Genomic DNA, 19,067 nt, shown 5'->3' with positions numbered 1-19,067 from the left:
CCTCAGAATCACTGGAACACCTGAAAGTGTGGCACGAGGCTCAACAGAGAAGAGGCCTGGTTCTGGGGTGGGGATGGCTGCCCCTGCTGACACCTCAGCGGCGCAGCGTCACTGACTACATGCCAAGCAGGCTGAGACATCGACTATCTTCCAGCTCCTACAGCGGAAAGGCACTCTGTGCTTCTTGTCAAACTATGAAGTGGCACTTATCTAATAACATTTATTTTAAGTGATATTTAGAGATAAATATACTGTGTCATTTATACTACGTCATTAGACATCACGTTATTTCTAAGTTCCTTATACATTTACACTGACATTTGTGCAGCCCTTGGTTTAATAGCACTAGCTGAGAGCCTTTATTTCTTACAGCGCTGGTGTGGGCAGGACAGGCACTTACATTGTCATAGACAGCATGCTACAACAGATAAAAGACAAAAGCACAGTTAACGTCCTGGGATTCCTGAAGCATATTAGGACACAGCGCAACTACCTCGTCCAGACTGAGGTAAGGACAGGTCCTCGGTGACGCCAGCACACGCTTACCCTGAAGGGTGAGTGATGGGGAAACAGATTCATTCTCTTACACTGAAGGGAATGGAGAAGTGTGGGGTAAAATAGGATCTGTTTTCAGATCAGTTTCCTATTTCCGTGTGAACTTGAGAATCTGGACTGCTCGATAACTACACAGCATTTAGGTATGAGATACAGTTGCATTAGGTGTTATGAGGAGCTAGGTATGTTTTCGGGCCTCAGGAACATAAAGGACACCACCATTCCTAGCAAAGTGTGGAACACAGAGGAACCTTAACAGTCACTACCCTGAAACAAATTGGTATGGATAGGGCAGTGAGTACTGAGGCAGACCCCCTGGCTGCTAATGCTTGCAGGAATTCACTGGGAGGTCCCAGTGGTAGACTTCAAGGACTGCGGGTTACCCTGAACAGCTCTCCCTGGTGACCCCATTGACTGTACCTTGTAGGAGCAGTACATTTTCATCCATGATGCCTTGTTGGAGGCCATTCTTGGGAATGAAACTGAAGTATCTTCAAGTCAGCTGCACAGCTACGTTAACAGCATCCTCATACCTGGAGTAGGAGGAAAGACACGACTGGAGAAACAATTCAAGGTAGTGCTTTGTGGAATTCCTTTAGCATAAAGCAAGAGGGTAGAAAAATGCCTTCGCGTTTGGGGTCTTAGTAGCATTAAGGTCAGCTTGATACGAACTTCTGTTTATTTTCCATCTCATTACATTGAAGGAGTACAAAGCTGCCCCCATGTTAGTATCATTGCTAATATTCAAGTCAGGGTGTGATGCTACCTTTCTTCCTGAGCAGTTTATCGCTTAACTTGAACATGAACAGCATCGTCTAGCCACGGTGGCGTAAGACTTGGAGTCAGCGCTAGTCAAAAAAGAAAACAACACAAAAACCTCTTTTCTGAAATACCGGATAACACCACTGTTAGTACGGGTTATTTATAGATAGGTCATTCTCAAATTATGCCTATTTCAAAAACTACTCCAGAAGAAATTTGAAAACCCCCCAAAAGCTACTAAGTCTAACAATACTATAGGGGAGTAACTTTTCCTGCAATAGTTATTACTTTCTTTGATGGAGACATGAGGAAGTAGAGATAGTTAAGGTTCGCATGGATTAACTGACATGAAGCTGAAACACAAAGTAAAAGGACTATGAAAGCAATTAAGACTGGCAAAGCTCAGTGTCTTTCTAATTACTTATCTTTTCAGTTAATTTTTTTAGATATTGTTGTATATGTTGGTAATTTCCCATTCTGGGTCAAGATTGAGTGTATGGGAAAAATGAGTGCTACTTTACTTTCCATGGTAAAACTTCCCATTGCCTTCATTTAAATCTCAATTATAGAAATATGACTGCCAAGAAAATTTCACCAAGAGATACAAAAGGAAAACACATTGATTTCACTGAGTTTAGTCCTAATAATTTTAAATGTCTAGCTCTATTAATATCTTAGCTACTATAAAAGCACTGAAAATAATAAACAATGGTAAAACACTGCATCATTTTTAATGTTTTAAAATGAGTTCAACATTTCTTAATTCTGCTTCTCTTCCCATTTCTGCAGCATACATTCAACCAAAACTTTTGTAGTCTATGGGAAGTTTCACCATGAAAATTAAAATGGCACATATTCACCTGATTTTATTCCACTTTGAAAAATTACTCTATATAAAATAATATGCAAAGAAAAAATTCAAAACACTGGGGTATTCCTAATTTTTAAGCCTATGACCCAAATGCTCCAAAATCCAAAACTCTTGAGTGTAACTATCATGCCATGGAATATTCCATACCACGGAATATTATTGTACGCACAAAGTTATAAAAATGTTAGTAAGATTATCTTTAGGGGGCTGGCCAAATAGCTCGGCAGATTAAAGTGCCTGTTTATGCAGACGCAGGGGCCGGGAATTTGATTCCAGGGTCTGCCATGCCGGCCCCATCCCCGGGGCAATTGCGACTGGGCTTTGTGGTGCATGCCTGTAGTCCCTGCACTTGGGAAGGTATAAACAGGAGGATCACTATGAGTCCGATCTATGCAGTGAGACCCTGTAGGCCCTGTAGACCCTGTCCGAAATACTAAATAAACAGATTATCTTCAGGCTACTGGTCTATGGAACATAAAGCTGATGTCTAGACTTGATCTCCATCCTCCACAGAGCACATATTGCATATACAGTCAGCCTAGTCTGCCAAAGAATCAGACACTCTGCTGGTCCCAAACATTTCACATATTTTAATAATCCATGGAATTAGTCTACGCAGTTTGTCGTCAGAAAACTGAGTCTTCACAAGCACTACAAACAATTCAATTCAAACAGAAGAAAAAATGATTAGAAACTCAAAAAACAAAACTTACCTCTAGGAACTTATTGCTCACTAAGCAATAATAACAATAATAACATGGATCGCCCACATGCATCAACATAAAAATATTGTATTGAAAAAATGGCTCAGACACACACACACACACACTATATATATATATATATATATATATATATATATACACACTCTGCATAGGTTATTTATTTCTATATATAAATATGAAAAATAACAGCACTACTGAGCTTAATCATTCATAGTGGCTTTAGAACAATCTCAGTTAAATGGAAAAGCTCTATGGCCCTATTAGGTTGTTTTTATCTTCTGGGAACATCATTAACTCCTAATAGCATGGAACAGTCTGTTTTAGTTTAGGGACTTTAGCAGCTTATTACAGTCGAAATTCACAACTGCAATAATAACCTGCACAGAGAAATCCATATAATTCAGCCAATACTGGACACTGGATACCTATATTCTAGGAGTCCAACACCTGATAGAAGACACAACCAAGATCATAAACCGAAGTACCTGTAGTGAGCACGAGACCATTCTTTGGCCTCCCCCAAAATGCCTTTTCTTCATAGTAATCTGAGTATTGGTATTGTCCTAAACTGTGAAACAAGTCTTATTATGACCTCTAATAAGACTGTCACATTTTTAGCGTGTCACACTAATACTACGTGGAATGTGTCAGAGCTCAGAAAGAATATAACAAAGAACCGAAACTCTTCAGTTGTACTACATAAGATCTTAAAGTGAGTTTGAATATGTTCAGTGTGTTAGCATGTTTTACATTAACTTTTATGTATAAGGAAGCAGCTACTAGCACAGGGAAAATGTTATGTTTAATGCAACTAAGGGAGTTTCAGTATGTCAAATGTAGCTTAGTTCACCTCAACATGCAAGGATGTGCTTCTTCCTACCATATGTCAACTTACAAATACTAATAAGGTCAGTACTGTGGCATTAACATTTCTGGATTAATCTGTATAACTGGCATCAATGAATTATCCTGGTATGAAACCCATGCACTATTGATTGGTGAAGACCCTAGTACAAAGTAACTCAGGACAACACAGAAAACACTATGTATGCACCTCAGGCACAGGTATGGTGAGCACTGCAGAGATTTATCACTACTGAGAGAGCCACTGTTTTCTCAAACCTTCATGGGGAGAAAGATAGGGTTGGAAAGGATTTGAAAAAAAGAGCAGAGGACAACACACTGGTGTTAAGTATACATCAAACTATAGTTACAAGTTATCTGAAGCCAAACATATCTATACAGGATATTTGCTCAGTAAGTCTCAGGACAGAGTGCCAGGGAGATATGTTATTCACTGAGTAAATTCTCGGAAAGGGCTGTTAGTTTCTTTGTATACTAAGGTGAATGCACTGTTTTTTTCTTTTTTCCTCACTGAGCAAGTTCAAGTGAATCTTGCACCTTTGCCCAGAAAGAAAGGAACAGATTACATTACTATTTCTTACAATGTGGTGAGAGCCAACCATTAGTCATAAATAAGACCAATTAAACTGAAAGGTGTTAAAGAACAGATATCATCCATGTGACTGATTTTTATTCTGAAATAATTTCTCAACTGGTAATATGAAAAGTATAAAGATTTCTATATTCTGACACTTTTAACACAAGTTTCTTTGGGAAGAGGAGTATGAAAAGGCCTAAATAAAGCAAAATGCTTAAGGAATCTATTGTTCATTCTACCCATCTTGGCTTTCATAAATGTTAAAATTACTGTTAAGTACAAAAAAAAAAGCAGGGGTGACTTGAAGTAAGTTGTACGTGGAGAGAAAACTGCACAGTGTTAGCAGAAGTACATCTGAAAATCACTGAATGCCTGTCTCCATTATTTTAGTATGGCAAAAAATGCTGTCTTGTTTCATAAATTTATTTTACCATCATAAATTAATACTATAGTACCTGTACTCACTGACTTTTCCTCTTCTAATTGAAGGGACATTACAGGCGCAATGAATTTATCATAATCCAGCATCCACTGTCACACTATTAAAGACTTCTGGCTCATGATCTGGGATCATTGTCATGCTGCCAGACAACCAGAGCTTGGTGAGTGAGGCACATCTGCTGTATACTAATGAGCCCCTCACACTAGGAACATAAGTGACACAGGTACCTTGCCACAGGGCTGTCTGTACAGCTTGGGAGCAAATGTACACTTAAAAATTATACCAATTCATTTCATAGAACTGCAAAACTCTCAAAGTGATCTCTGTCACTTCTATTACCTGAGTATCTGGTGTGTTCATATTACCCTTCTCTATACTTTATTGTGGCATGTGGCAGAAGGTTTTGGAAAAGGTTCTTTTTCATTAATTTCCTTATGTGACTTTTGACTGATTTCCTACCTGCTGTATGTTATTTTAGACAAACAGGATTACCTCAGTCTATACAGGTACTACTACTGCCTCATTTAATAGCTGAGAAAACTGAGGGAACTGACTTACCCAAGAACATGCAGAAACCACTACAGCAACTCACAAAATCTTAAGGGAGAAAAAAAAATGCATTACTTCTCTGGTGTGAGAAACTATTACTGTGAAATAGGAAGAAATTGTTCAAATATGGAGGGGGAAAAAGTAGAGGGAGACGTACAGGAAAAAAAAGAGGAAAGGAAAAAAAGACAAACAGAGCTTTTATAAATGGGGAGGGAAGGAAGGGTTGGGGAGTAGGAGAATGGGGAAAAAATCAAGTTATACCATGTACTGATACAAATTCTCTATGATGAATGTGATCATCTTGTATATTGAAATGTATGATAGTATCTTATTTTAAAAGAAAAATCACTGGAGCCAGGATGTGACCAGTCATCTGTCTTCAGAGTCCCCGCTTTTAATCCTTTACTATATATGTCCCACTACACAACATACAAGTGTTTTTCAGGAGAAACATTTTATTTGAAGTACTAATGTTTTTCTTCCTGTTCCAGTCAAGTCAGGCACACTGCAGCCAAGTGGTAGGAACGGCTATTTGGGTATAACAAGTAGACTTTTGACCAAACCACCATGTCTGTCCCCTGCCTTAGTCCTTCTCTGTTGAAGTCTCTGAACTCTGTAGGAATCTGCATAAATTTGTGACATGAGCTTCAGTAAATTCATTCTTCCTTACATCTCAGAACTAGCTGGGTCTTGTCCACGTAGTTACTCTGTGGACATGGAAGCCCGTAAGAGAAATACGAAAACAAAAAACAAGGAGAATCAGGCTTCGTGTCATCATATAATGAGGACTCTGATCAAGAAGGAACAGCCTGTGCCTGAACCCTAGTCTAGATGACATGCATTTGACTGTGTGCCCAGACGTAGGAACTTCTTCACTTTGTCGCATTCTGCTCCAGCTTCAGAATACCAAGACTGCTTCTGGATGATGGAATGGCAACAAAGTTCAGCATCTTAACATAAATGCTGGAGTGCAAATTTTCAAATTAGCTGGCAACAGGGGTCTGTTCTCTTTGGCATATGGGAATTGGAGGCATGTAGGGCCGTGGAAACGCTCATTTGTTGAATGAGTCAGTGTTCTGTTCTTCGTACCTAAGCCCAGAGCACAACCACCATAAAGCATCTACAAAGGCACTCGCTTGTGTGGAAACGGCTAGAGGGAGAGAGACTGGGGGTACAGTTTGACAGTGTGACGACACAGGGACTGACATGAGACCCATCACCCCAGAGTCTGAAGAGAGGTTAGATGGGTGCGCATTTGCTTTCTCAGCTCCTGGTATCACTGTGGTATGATGTTTTCAGTTTTTCTGGAGGAGGTAGCATTTAATGATCCTGGTCTTTCAGGAAGAACAATGATTTTCCGGTTCAGTTTGTGTATTTGAAAGTCTTTTTCTGCTTTTCCTTTTGCCCTAAGTGAAATCAGTTTGATATCTTTTTAACTAATTAGATAATTCACTATTTGGTATTATCATCCTAAGTTTCTTTGTTGTGTGAAGTTCTATTATTTGCTCTTTTCAAATACAGAAATTAAGGCTCAGAAAATTGACGCAGAATCACACCCAATCTTAACCCAAGTTTAATTCATGCAAGCTATTAGTTCCATTCAGATGCTATAGGCTATGTCCAACAGTACTTCCTCTCTTGAATATCTGTTTATAGGGCCATGCTTCCATTTCTTTGAACCAAATATATTAAATCTTAAAAGAGTTACAGACTTCTTTTGTATAAACTACACCCAATTGCTAATCTGTTTTCCCTTATGGTGAGCTTTAAAAATAAAAATGTACTTGGCAATAAGCTACACTGAAACTTGAAAGGGTGATGAGTCTTATTGGACTGTTGGCTCATTTCTAATGCAACAATGCAAGATTAAACAAAGCCTTCTTTGTTTTGAACATTATTCAGAATTATTTCTGACTTCAGTGATAGTAGCTAGGCATTTCCAGGAGAATGTCTATAAAACTCTACATCCTATAAGCGAACTAGCGTTTGTCATTTGCTCTAAGTAGGAAAATGGGGAAGTGTATACATGATCATATTTCTCACAAGCTCCAAACTATGTGACAATTAACTTTTTCTTGTGCATCTTTAGTTTTCAGGGATAGTACCAATTCCAAATATCACAAACTCATAAAGCTTGCTCCATTCAAAGCTAAAAGAATTTTTATCCCCACCTAAAATCCAACATTAAGAACACCCTGTACTTATATCCAACATGCTTATTTATGGCAAGTCCATTCCCGAAAGGCTGTATCCTGTCATTTTTTAGCAGGATGATTAAAAACAATTTTGGGCATCCCTGAGCATGTCCTCATTTATACAGGCAAATGATAAAAATTCCTTACTTAGGAAGTAAGATTCAAAACATATAAAGAAACCACATAACTCAACAGCACAAAAGGAATAACCCAAATAAGAAATAAGCAAGATAACCAAACAGGTATGTCTCTAAAAATGACCAACTATGAAAAGATACTCTATATTATTAATCATCTGAGAAACAAATCAAAACCATATGATTTGCTACCTCACATTAGGACAGGAATTATCAAAAAAGCAATTGACAAAGGTGTAGAGAAAAGGAAACTCTCACATTGTCAGTGGAAATATATACTGGTACAGTTATTATGGAAACAATATGAAGGTTTCTGGATTTTTTTTTTTCAGAACCGGGGATTGAACTCAGGCCCTTGCCAGGCAAGCACTTATTCTACTGAACTATCCCCCCAGCCCCAATATGAAGGTTTCTAAAGGAATTAAAAGTACAATTTCCAGGATTGAGGATGCAATGTAGTGATAGAGTGGTTGCCTAGAACACACAAGGTGGTTAACCCTTATTACTTGGGGAAAAAATTACCATATAACCTAAGATAATAAAGTCACCAGCTTAAGAAGCTGACTGTCTGAATACCCACTTTGAGTGCAGCATCACTGACAATAACCAGAACAGAGAAACAACCTGTCTGCCAGTGGACAACCAGGCAAAGACATACGTATGGTAAAGAAACACAGGGGTGTAAGGTCCAGTTCTAGGAAAGAATAAGGTCTTATATTTGCCACAGCATGGATGACGTTGGAGAAAATTATACTGTGAAACAAGGTATGGAGAGGTGTAGAAAATGAGGAGAAATAAGTGAAAGGATACAAGTACCTGATCTACATATAGGTAATAAAATTATGCTGTATTTTGAATTCAGGCTAGATGAGAAATTTGTTGTTCTTGCCACCAAATAAAATGATGAAAGATGGTGTATATGCAATTTGTTTGACAGTAGGAACACTCTGATGATAAGTATGTATGTGTATATGTGTGTGCATGCTTATGATACAATAAAAAATACTTTGAAAACATCCTTATCTTACTAATGTATCATAAAAATTCAGAGATGATAATCTTTATGGAGCTCCTCTGCAAATGGTATTCAACTACATAATTCTTTTTTTTTTAGAAAAAATGTTTTCATTATTTTTTCATTAATTTTATTGAGAAACAGCAATGACACAGTTTCAAAACCAATTAATAGGACACTTTCAATAATTAATATATTGCATACTGTTATCTTCTTAGTGGTTATTCATAGTACAAAATGGAGACATGATATCCTGTCCAAATACTATTAGTACAAATCTTTCTTCTCATTGAATTAAGAGAAAGTAGCTGTATATCTATCCTATTTTGTGTATACAGATACAAAATGATCCTTCTTTTGTATCCTTTTTCTTGTTTAGTTTTGTTAGAGAAGGGTATTCCATTGCCATTTAAATATTGTAGGTGCATGAATTCAGCAAAAATAATCCAATATAGTCCCGTAGTCCATAGTAATAGTGGATTATCCATAGGACTGGAAATACCAGATGTTGTTGACTTGAGCCTTTCACAGCTCAGCATATTAATATGGCTGTACTTTTTATACCTCATTTTTACACTTTTCTGCTGGATTGTTAGGACCAAGATAAAGCAAGACCTATATAACAAGAAATGAATCCTTTGTATCTGATAAGGTCAGTCAAGTCCCCTCAGGATTTATCCTGTTACCCTGTATCGCATTTTGCAGATCCTTTGTCAGTGTCAGCCATGTGGATGAGTCACGGCCATTGCTTGACTAATTTGCTCTATGTGAAAGCCTGAGAGAATGTCTTATCTCTAGGTGACCTTCCTTAGGCACTTGATCTGTGGCCCCATAATCTCCTTAATCAGAAAATTTGGAACACAACTGATTTACATGATGTTACAGTATGTGTTCTCCTACATCCTGAGTCTTCACTAAACTTGAAAGTCTAAGGCCAAAATGTTGACTGACCTTGCAGCCTTGCATTTTCTCTAATTTTTTATCTGAAAACTTAGGTTGTTAACCCTCCAGAAGAGTAGTTTATTGTTGTTACCATATACCTTGGCTGTTAAGCTTAACTTCACTCTCTGTCTGAATATCAAACATCTTAGGCATAACATGGAACAGGTATTTCCCATCTAGTATTGATACGTTAAACTTTAAGTTTCTGCAGAATGTGGAGAAAAAAATTAAAAAATACTTTAAAATATTAATAAACAATTACATATTTTTACACAGAAATTCAGAAATCTAACCATATACAGCATTGTAGCAGGAGAGTCCTGTGACACTTTTTGTCTCTTTTTGTCATTTATTACCCTTTAAAAAAAATTACTTGAGAAGAGTATGGCAGTAATTCGTATGTCATGACAAGCACTATGTATTTAGGAGACCAGAATGACAGGCATTCCAACTGTGACCCTTCTATTACATATTGCTTTCTTCAGTGCAGTTGCTTAGTTCACAGATATCAGCATATATAGTTAATCAGGGTGAGAAAGAATCCTACCAATTAACTGCTAGATTCAAAAACCTATTGAAGATTCCCAGAATCACTGCCTTACCCATCTTGTGCATATAAATGTATGACTTTGTCTCTGTCATTTTTCACACCTTTTCTCATTGCCCTTTCCTCATTGTCCAATCCTCAAGTTCCTGCTTTCCTCTTAATTGTGTTATACCTGTCTATTTCTATTTCTTCTTTTGAGTTCTTATACTAGGGAGACTATATGATATTTACACATGTGGGTCTGGGTTATTTCACTTATGAGTATATGTTCAAGTGGCATCCACTTAAATATAAAGGCTTCAAGTTTATCATTCTTTAAAGCTGAGTAATACTCCATTTTATAAAAATACATCTTTTTCATCCATTCCTCATGTGACAGGCATCTTGGTTGTTTCCAAGATTTGACTATCATAAATTGTGCTGCTATACACATAGGTACACATATATCACTATGATATGATGTTTTCAGTTCCTCCAGGAAAATTCCCAGTGGGAGGATAGCTGGTTTAAATAGGATTTCCAATCCTAGTTTTTTAAGGAGTCTCCACACTGATTTCCATAATGGTTGTACCAGTCTACATTCCCACAAGCAATGGAGAAGGGTTCCTTTTTCCCCACAGCCTCTCCAACATTTGTTTTTGGTTAATTTATGATAGCCAGTCTTTGTGGGGTGAGATGGTATCTCAGTGTTGTTTTAATTTGCATTTCACAGATGGCTAATGATGGACCATTTTTTCATATATTTATTCGCTTCTTTAATTTTGTCCTCTGAGAGCTATGTGTTCATCTCAGATGCCCATTTCTGGATTTGGTCTTTAAATTTTGGGGCCCTAACGTTTTTTAGTTCTTTATAAATTCTAGAGAGCAGACCTTTGTCTGAGAGCTTATTAGTCAAAATTATCTCGAAATTTGTGAGTTACCTTTTCACTTTGTTGGTAATTTTTTTTCACGTGCAAAAACTTCTCAACAAGAGGAGGTCCCAGTTGTTAGTTAATTCTTTGTAGTATTACTCATGTGATTTGATTCTTGTTCATGAACTCTTTGCCTACTCCTATGTCTTCAAGAGTTCCTCCTACTTTCTCTTCCAGGAGATTTAGTGTTTTTGTTTTAATGTTTAGATCTTTAATCCACTTTAGAGTTTGGTGATAGAACTGGGTCAAGTTCTAGTTTTTGGCATGTACAGAGCGAGTTTTTCCAGCACCATTTGATAAAGAGGCTTTCTTTCTTCCAGTAAGCGTGTTCGACCCCTTTGTCAAAGATCCGGTAACTGTGTTCGTACAGGCCTCTGCATCTTTTAATCTATTCCACTCATCCTCAGGTCTATTTTGTTGACAGTACCAGGCTGATCTTATCACAGTAGCTTTGTAGTATAATTTCAAGTCAGGAATTGTAATGCCTCCTTGTTGTCCAGTCCTCAAGGTCTCACTTTTCTTTCAATTGTATTAAAATTTATTTCCAAATAAACTGCCTTGTCTTTGTTGCCCAAGATTGCCTTTGCTATTCTAGGTCTTTTCTGGTTCCAAATAAATTTCAGGAACAATTTCTCTAGGTCTGTGAGGTATGTTGGTGGAAGTTTGATAGGGATTGCATTAAATCTGTACAGCGATTTTGGGAGTATGGCCATCTTCACAATGTTGGTTCTTCCTATCCAGGAGCAGGGAATATCTTTCCATTTTCTGAAATCCTCTATGATCTCTTTTTTCAGAATACTGTTATTTTCCTTAAAAAGATCTTTGACTTTAGTTAAATTCTAAAGTATTTCATTTTCCTCGGTGCTATTGTAAAAGGTATTGTTTCTATAATTTCCCTCTTAGTGTGCTTGTTATCTGTGTAGAGGAATGCTATTGATTTTTGGGTATTCACTTCCTGCTATGCTACTGAATTTGTGTATCAGTTCTAGTAGCTTTCTTGATGGAGTTTTTTGAGTCTTCCAAGTAATGTATCATGTCATCTGCAAATAATGATAATTTAACTTGTTCTTTACCTATTCTTATTCTCTTTATTTCTCTCTCTTGTTTAATGGCTCTAGCTAATGAATCCAGAACTATATTGAATAGGAGGGGTGATAGAGGACATCCTTGTCTTATACCAGATCTGAGAGTAAAACATTTCAGTTTTCCCCCATTTAGAATTATGTTAGCTGTTGGGTTGTCATAGATGGCTTTAATCAGATTGAAGTAGACGCCATCTATTCCAATTTTTTGCAGGACTTTGAACATGAATGAGTGTTGGACTCTGTCAAAAGCCTTTTCTGCATCAATTGATATGATCACGTGGTTTTTAGATTTCACTCTATTGATATAGTGTATTATATTTTTAGATTTGTGTATATTGAACCATCCTTGCATTCCTGGGATGAATCCTACCTGGTCATGGTATATAATCTTCTTGATGATTTGCTATATTCTATTTGCTAAGATTTTATTCAGGATTTTTGCAAGTACATTCATGAGAGAAATTAGCCTGTAGTTCTCTTTTTTAGTTGTGTCTTTCTCTGGTTTTGGTATCAGTATAATACTTGCCTCTAGGAATGATTTTGGGAGGACTTCTTCCTTTTCAATTTCATTGAAGAGGTTGAGAAGCATTGAGATTATATCTTCCATAAATTTCTTGTAGAATGCAGCTGTGAATCCATCAGGGCCTGGACTTTTGTTCGTAGGCTTACTACATTTTGTATTTCATTGGCTGTTATTGAGGTATTGAGAGTTGTTGTATCTTCTTGATACAGTTTTGATAATTTGTACCTTTCTAGGAATCTGTCCATTTCTTCTCTGTCTTCTACTGTGTGATAGTACAGGCTCTCAAAGTAGCTACTGACAATCTTTTGAAGGTAGTTATACCCTTTTCCTTATTGCTTCTATGTGAATGTTTTCTTTCCTCTTTTTGATGAAGTTAGTTAGAGGTTTATCAATTTTATTATTTTATCAATTTTATTTAATCTTTGAAAGAAACAGCTTTTTGATTAATTCTTTGAACTGTTTTCTTCATCTCAATTGAATTAATTTCTGCTCTAATCTTTATGATTTCTTCCCATCTTTGGGCTCTGGGTTTGGTTTGCTCTTCCTTTTCTAGATGTTGGAGGTGCATCAATAGGGTGTTTATTTGCTCCTGTTCTGTTTTCCTAATGTGTGAGCCCACAGCTATAAATTTCCCTCTGAGAACTGTTTGCATTGCATCCCATAAGTTATGATAAGTTGTGCTTGAATTTTCATTGAATTGTAGATATTGTGGAATTTGTTAATTTCATCTGTGACCCACTGGTTGCTGAGAAGGGTGTTGTTTAATTTCCATGTATTTATGGGGTTTTTCTGTGTTCTTGTCTCATTAATTTCCAGTTTCATTACACTGTCATCAGATAATATGCATGGGATAATTTCTGTTTTCTTGCGTATACTTCAGCATGACCTATGGAGCAGTATGTGGTCCATTTTAGAAAATGACCCATGTGCAGCTGAAAAAAATGTTTATTTAGCTGTTGTTTGTGTGGAACACTCTGTATATGTCCACCGAGTCCATCTGTTCCAAGCTCTGGTTCAGTTCTAATTCTTTGCTAAATTTTTGTCTGGTTGACCTATCTTTTTGAGATAAGGGGGTGTTAAGAGCTCCTGTTAAGATTGTGGTATTGGCTATTACATTTTTCATGTCCCTTAAGATTTGTCTTATATAATTGCATGCTCCCATGTTTGTTTCATATATATTTATAAGCATTACCTCTTCCTCCTCAACTTTTCCCCTAACCAGTATATAGTGGCCTTCTTTATTTCGCTTGATCATTCTTGGTTTGAAGTTGAGACTGTCTGAGAACAGGATTGCTACCCCTGCATTTTTCTGAGGTGCTGGGGTGTGTAGTATTATTTTCCATCCTTTGACTTTCAGACTATGAATTTCTGAGTTGTGTATCTTTTATTTTATTTATTTTATTTTTTATTTTTTAAATTAATTTTATTGGTAAACAGCAATGAGACAGTTTCAAAACCGGTTAATAGGACAGATTCAATAACTCATACATTGTATATTGCTATCTTCTTAGTGGTTATTCATAGTACAAGATGCAGACATGATATCTTGTCCAATTACTATTTTTTTACAGTTCATTATCTAGTGTATTATTTGTTGAAAAATAAAAAAAATAAATCTTTTATATAGCATATTGTTGGATTGTGTTTCCTAATCACTGTGCCAGTCTATTTCTTTTAAGTAGTGAATTAAGTCCATTTACATTGATGGTTATAATTGAGATGTACTGATTTACAATCAACATGTTATTTACCTGCTGTTTACTCCTTTTTCTGTGTTTGTTTGCCCTATTTAGTGGGTTCCTTCTGTCTTCATTCATGGAGTTCCGATCATTTTGGTCCCTCTCTACAAAATCTTTCAGTAGTCTGTGTAGGGTTGACTTTGTTATGAAATTCTTTAGTTGTTCTTGGTCATGGAAGTATTTCACTTCTCCATCAAACTTGAGAGTTTTGCAGGGTATAGTAGTCTGGGCTGGAATTTGTTTTCATAGGACTTGAAGTACTTTGCTCCATGCTGTTCTTGCCTTCATGTTTTGTGAAGAGAAGTGCACCGTTATTCTTGTGGGTTTTCCCTTAAATGTGATGTTTCTTTTCTCTAGTGGCTTTCAGTATATTTTTCTTTTGCTGGATTTCTGGGATCTTGATTATTGTATGTGTAGGTGTGTTTTTAATTGGGTTTAAGTTATTTGGAGTTATGTATGCTTCAGTTACTGAATGTCAGATTGTATACCCATATTTGAGAAGTTTTCTGCTATTACTTCTGCCCATATTCTTTTTATATCATTTTTACTGACTCCTTCTTTCTCATTGATGCCTATTAGTCTCACATTGTTCATCTTTGAATTGTCTTGCAGATGATTATTTTTTTTTTCCTGCATCCTAGCTGTTTTTAAGAGATCTTTTCTTACCTTTTTACTAGCTCTGTCAGCGTCAAGATCTGAAACTGTATCTTCACTTTCACTCAAATGGTTTTGGAAGCTTGTGATTGATATTTTAAATTCCTCTATATCTCTTTGACTCTGCTTCATGCAATCTATTTCTTTCCTATATTGCTCATTCAAGGAATCCATCACTTTTCTAATCTCTAATTTTTATCAGTGTCTTCTTGACAAGCAGTTATTCTTTTATTTCAGAGATTATTTCTGATTTGATTTCTTCTATGTTTCTACATTTTATTCTTTACTTCTGACATTAGTAATTCAGAGATTACTTTCTATTTCAGAGATTAATTCTGATCTGAGTTCCTGTATGCCTTTCTGCTGCTGTTCCTTTACTTCAGACGCTATTAATTCATACATTTCAGCTGAGCTAGTGTAGTGTGGGCTCAGGGCCTGAGATTGCATTTTGCTCCTTCTCTTTGTCATTTCATATAGCAATGACCTCTGACCTTTGGTGTAGAGCTTTGGTGCAGTTATAATCTTAGCACTTACTGAAATTCGGGTGTAGATCTATTAAGTTTGAGTTTATCCAGTTGTGCCTGGTTTGGGTGTAGCTGTTGTGCTCAGCTCCTTCCTAATGCAGGCCTTGGAAGTGAACCTGTTGTGCCCTTCTGTTGTGCCCCTGGCCCAGGAGGCACAGCGGAGCGCAGAAGCTCTCCCACACACTAGCAGGACCTGAGCTTGGGCTGGGTCTGGGGGGTCCCCAGGGCATAGCAGAAGTTCTCACTCACTTGGTAGGTTTGGAAGATGGGCTCTGAAGGGGTGGAGGGGTTCCAAGGTTGTGGCAGTGGGTCTCATTCACGCAGCATGCCTGGGTTTGGTCCGGAGAGTTCCCGCGAGCGCACAGGAGCCAGAAGCTCTCCCACACACTCTCCAGGCCTGTGCTTGGGCTGGATCCTCATTGTTGTTTATAGCAAAAAATTTAGTATGTTTTCTGCCAACATTTTATGTCAACTGTGTTTCTCTCATTTCCTTAATTCACATGTTATAAAATTCTGTAAAACAAAGAATATATTTTTCTTTTCCTTTATTTTTCCAAGCCAAACTGTATCCAGCTTTATTAAAGATACTTTTCATAAACAATCATGGTATTTCAGGCAGGACATGGACACACAATCCTTAACAGTATACAACATCTTTCAAACTCCCTTCTTGGATGGACTACCAAAAATCAGAAAGCCACTATAAAATCCAGTGAAGTCTTCATTTGAGGCTCTGAAGTAGGGAAAGTTTAGAGGGTTGACATTTCACATTTAGCATGTTGTTTAACAATTTTTCACAAGATGACCCTGACTTTCAGGAAATGAAAAAGGCAGAATTATCAATCTGAAGATCCACAATCTAGAAAAAGAAATCAGTTGTTCTTGTGGGACACCATCTCAGCGTTACCGGTAAGTCCACATTGCCTGACACACTGGTAACATGACTTTCGGGAATTAGATCCCAATAGGTCTCTGGGCTTAAGGGAGTTAAGCCTATGCTGATGGGAGAGGAAAGGAAGACATAAAATGAACTGGGAGCTGTCCTGTACCACAAGCCATTTATGCCAAAGTAGCCACATGTGTCAACATCAGGGAATCCCTCCTCCTGGGAGCCAGGAGGAAGTCTCTCAAAACCAGCAGGGAAAGGTGCCTTCCCCACAACAATCCAGCTCTGGAGACACTGTACTACTGACATATGCTCCTTCCCCCCAAAAAAACAACAATGAAGTGTTCTGTGTGCTAACAACAGAGCTTAAAAAAAAGTAAAACAAAATTATGCATTTTTATAAAACTTGATAAAAAACAGTATTTCAAACTGTACAGTCACCAGAAGTACACAGTTATTAAAATGCACACACTTCACTTGGCATCTCCACCACCTTCAGCTTTTTGTGCCTGGTCTGTTTTGGCATCTCCATTTTCTGCAGTGTTATTTCCATCCTTGCTGGCATCAGCTTTTCCCTTTGGGTACGTTCTCTCCCTTCTTTCAGGGGGCTTTTTAGGCTCAGGCTGGCTTTGAAGGAGCTGGTTTAGCAGACAACCTTGCAGATCTTCTCTGTGGTTCATCCTTCACCTTGGCTTTATCACCTTTAGCACCCCCTTCAGACTTTCTCTTGGGCGTGGTGGCAATGGCGGCAGCTCACAGGTGCTAGAAACAAGATGCAGCGGCACGCAGCTTTGGGCAGCCCGGGGGTCATCCTCGCTTCTTCTTCACACTGCTCTTTTCCTTTAAAAAATATTTTAGCAGACCCAGTCCTAGCCCAGGCCCGGTGAGTGTGTGGGAGAGCTTCTGGCTACCCTGTGCTGCCGTGACCTACTGGTTGCAGCCCAGGCGCAGCGTGGGTAACACACTCTTTCACCCTCTTGGGACACCCTCCATCAAGCTATAGTACCCCCCCACACCCCGCCCACAGAGTAGGAATTTCTGTTGCATTCCGGGAATTCCCAGATCCAGTCCTAGTCCTGGCCCGGTGAGTGTGTGGGAGAGCTGCCTCTCCCCAGTACTCTAACTTGTCCCCTCCAGACTCAGCTCAGGCCTGGTATACAGGCCTACGGTGAAACTCTGCAGTTGCAATCCCTACAGAAAGTGAAGGGGACAGAATCACCCAGCTATTCCAGGAGCAGAACATCTTGACAGAGGGGCACAACAGGTTCACCCCCAAAGGGCAGCAGCAGAAAGAAGCTGAGCATAGCAGCCAGACCCAAGCCAGGCACAGCTGGATAAATCCAAACTTTGTAGATCTGCACCTGAACTTCAGTAGGTGCTAAGGTTATAACTGCAACAAAGATCTACAACAAAGGTCAGAAGACAGTGCTACACAAAATGACAACGAGAAGGAGCAAAATACAATCTCAGAACCCAAGCCCACCCATAACAAGTGCAGAGGACACTAACACAGAACAAATTGGGAATCACACAGCTGAAAGAAATGAGTCAACAGCTTCTAAAATAAAGAAACAGCTGCAGAAAGGTACAGAGGAACTCAGACTGGAAATGAAAAAAGAAATCCCTGAATTAGTAACATCTGCAGTAAAGAAGCAAATGCAGAAACATATGGAGGAAACCCAATGCCCACCCAGAACAAGAGCAGAGAAAATTAGCTAAGCTCAAATGTATGAATTAATATCGTCGATAGTAAACAAGCAACAGCAGAAAGTCATAGAGGAACTCAGAGCGGAATTCTTTTCTACTACCTCAGCTCAAATGTACAAATTAATAGTGTCGACAGTAAATAAGCAATGGCAGAAAGTTATAGAGAAACTCAGAGTGGAATTATTTTCTGAAATAAAGAATTCTCAGAACTCATAGCATCTAAAGTAAAGAATCAACTACAGAAACATAGGGAGGAAACCCAATCTGAAAAAAAAAAAAAACACTGTAGTAAAAGAATTTATAACTGCTTCTAAAGAAGACATTGATAAAAGAGAGAGAGAGAGAGTGAGAGATTAGAAAATGACAGATTCCTTGAATGAGCAATACAGGAAACAAATAGATCACATGAAGCAGAGTCAAAGAGATACAAAGGAAATTAAAATCTCAATCACAAGCTTACAAAACCATTTAAGTGAAAGTGAAGACAAAGATTCAGATCTTGAAGATGCTGGTGAAGCTAGTGAAAAGGTAAGAAAGGATCTCTTAAAAACAAATAGGATGCAGGAAAAAATAATGCATCACCTGCAAGATGATGCAAAGATGAACAATGTGAGACTAATAGGCATCAATGAGAAAGGAGGAGACAAATGACATTAAAAAAATATGGGCAGAAGTAATAGTAGAAAACTTCTCAAATATGAGGAAACAATCTGACATTCAGGTAACCGAAGCATACAGAACGCCAAGTCACTTCAACCCAATTAAAAACACACTGAGACATATAATAGTCAAGATCCCAGAAATTCAGCACAAGAATAATATACTGAAAGCTGCTAGAGAAGAAGCAGATCACATTC

At 37.9% G+C, this 19,067-nt stretch overlaps 1 pseudogene; it reads left to right on the top strand.

The window, feature by feature from the left end:
* The first annotated feature begins 372 nt into the window (after window positions 1-372).
* Window positions 373-19,067, top strand: part of LOC111813663 — a 37,907-nt pseudogene continuing 19,212 nt past the window's right edge.

This window comes from Octodon degus, unplaced genomic scaffold, assembly GCF_000260255.1.
Source record: "Octodon degus isolate 3935 unplaced genomic scaffold, OctDeg1.0 scaffold00210, whole genome shotgun sequence".
In the NCBI taxonomy this organism is placed as follows: Eukaryota; Metazoa; Chordata; class Mammalia; order Rodentia; family Octodontidae; genus Octodon; species Octodon degus.
The sequence above is the reverse complement of the archived record's forward strand: the minus strand, read 5'-3'. Positions and strand labels throughout refer to the sequence as shown.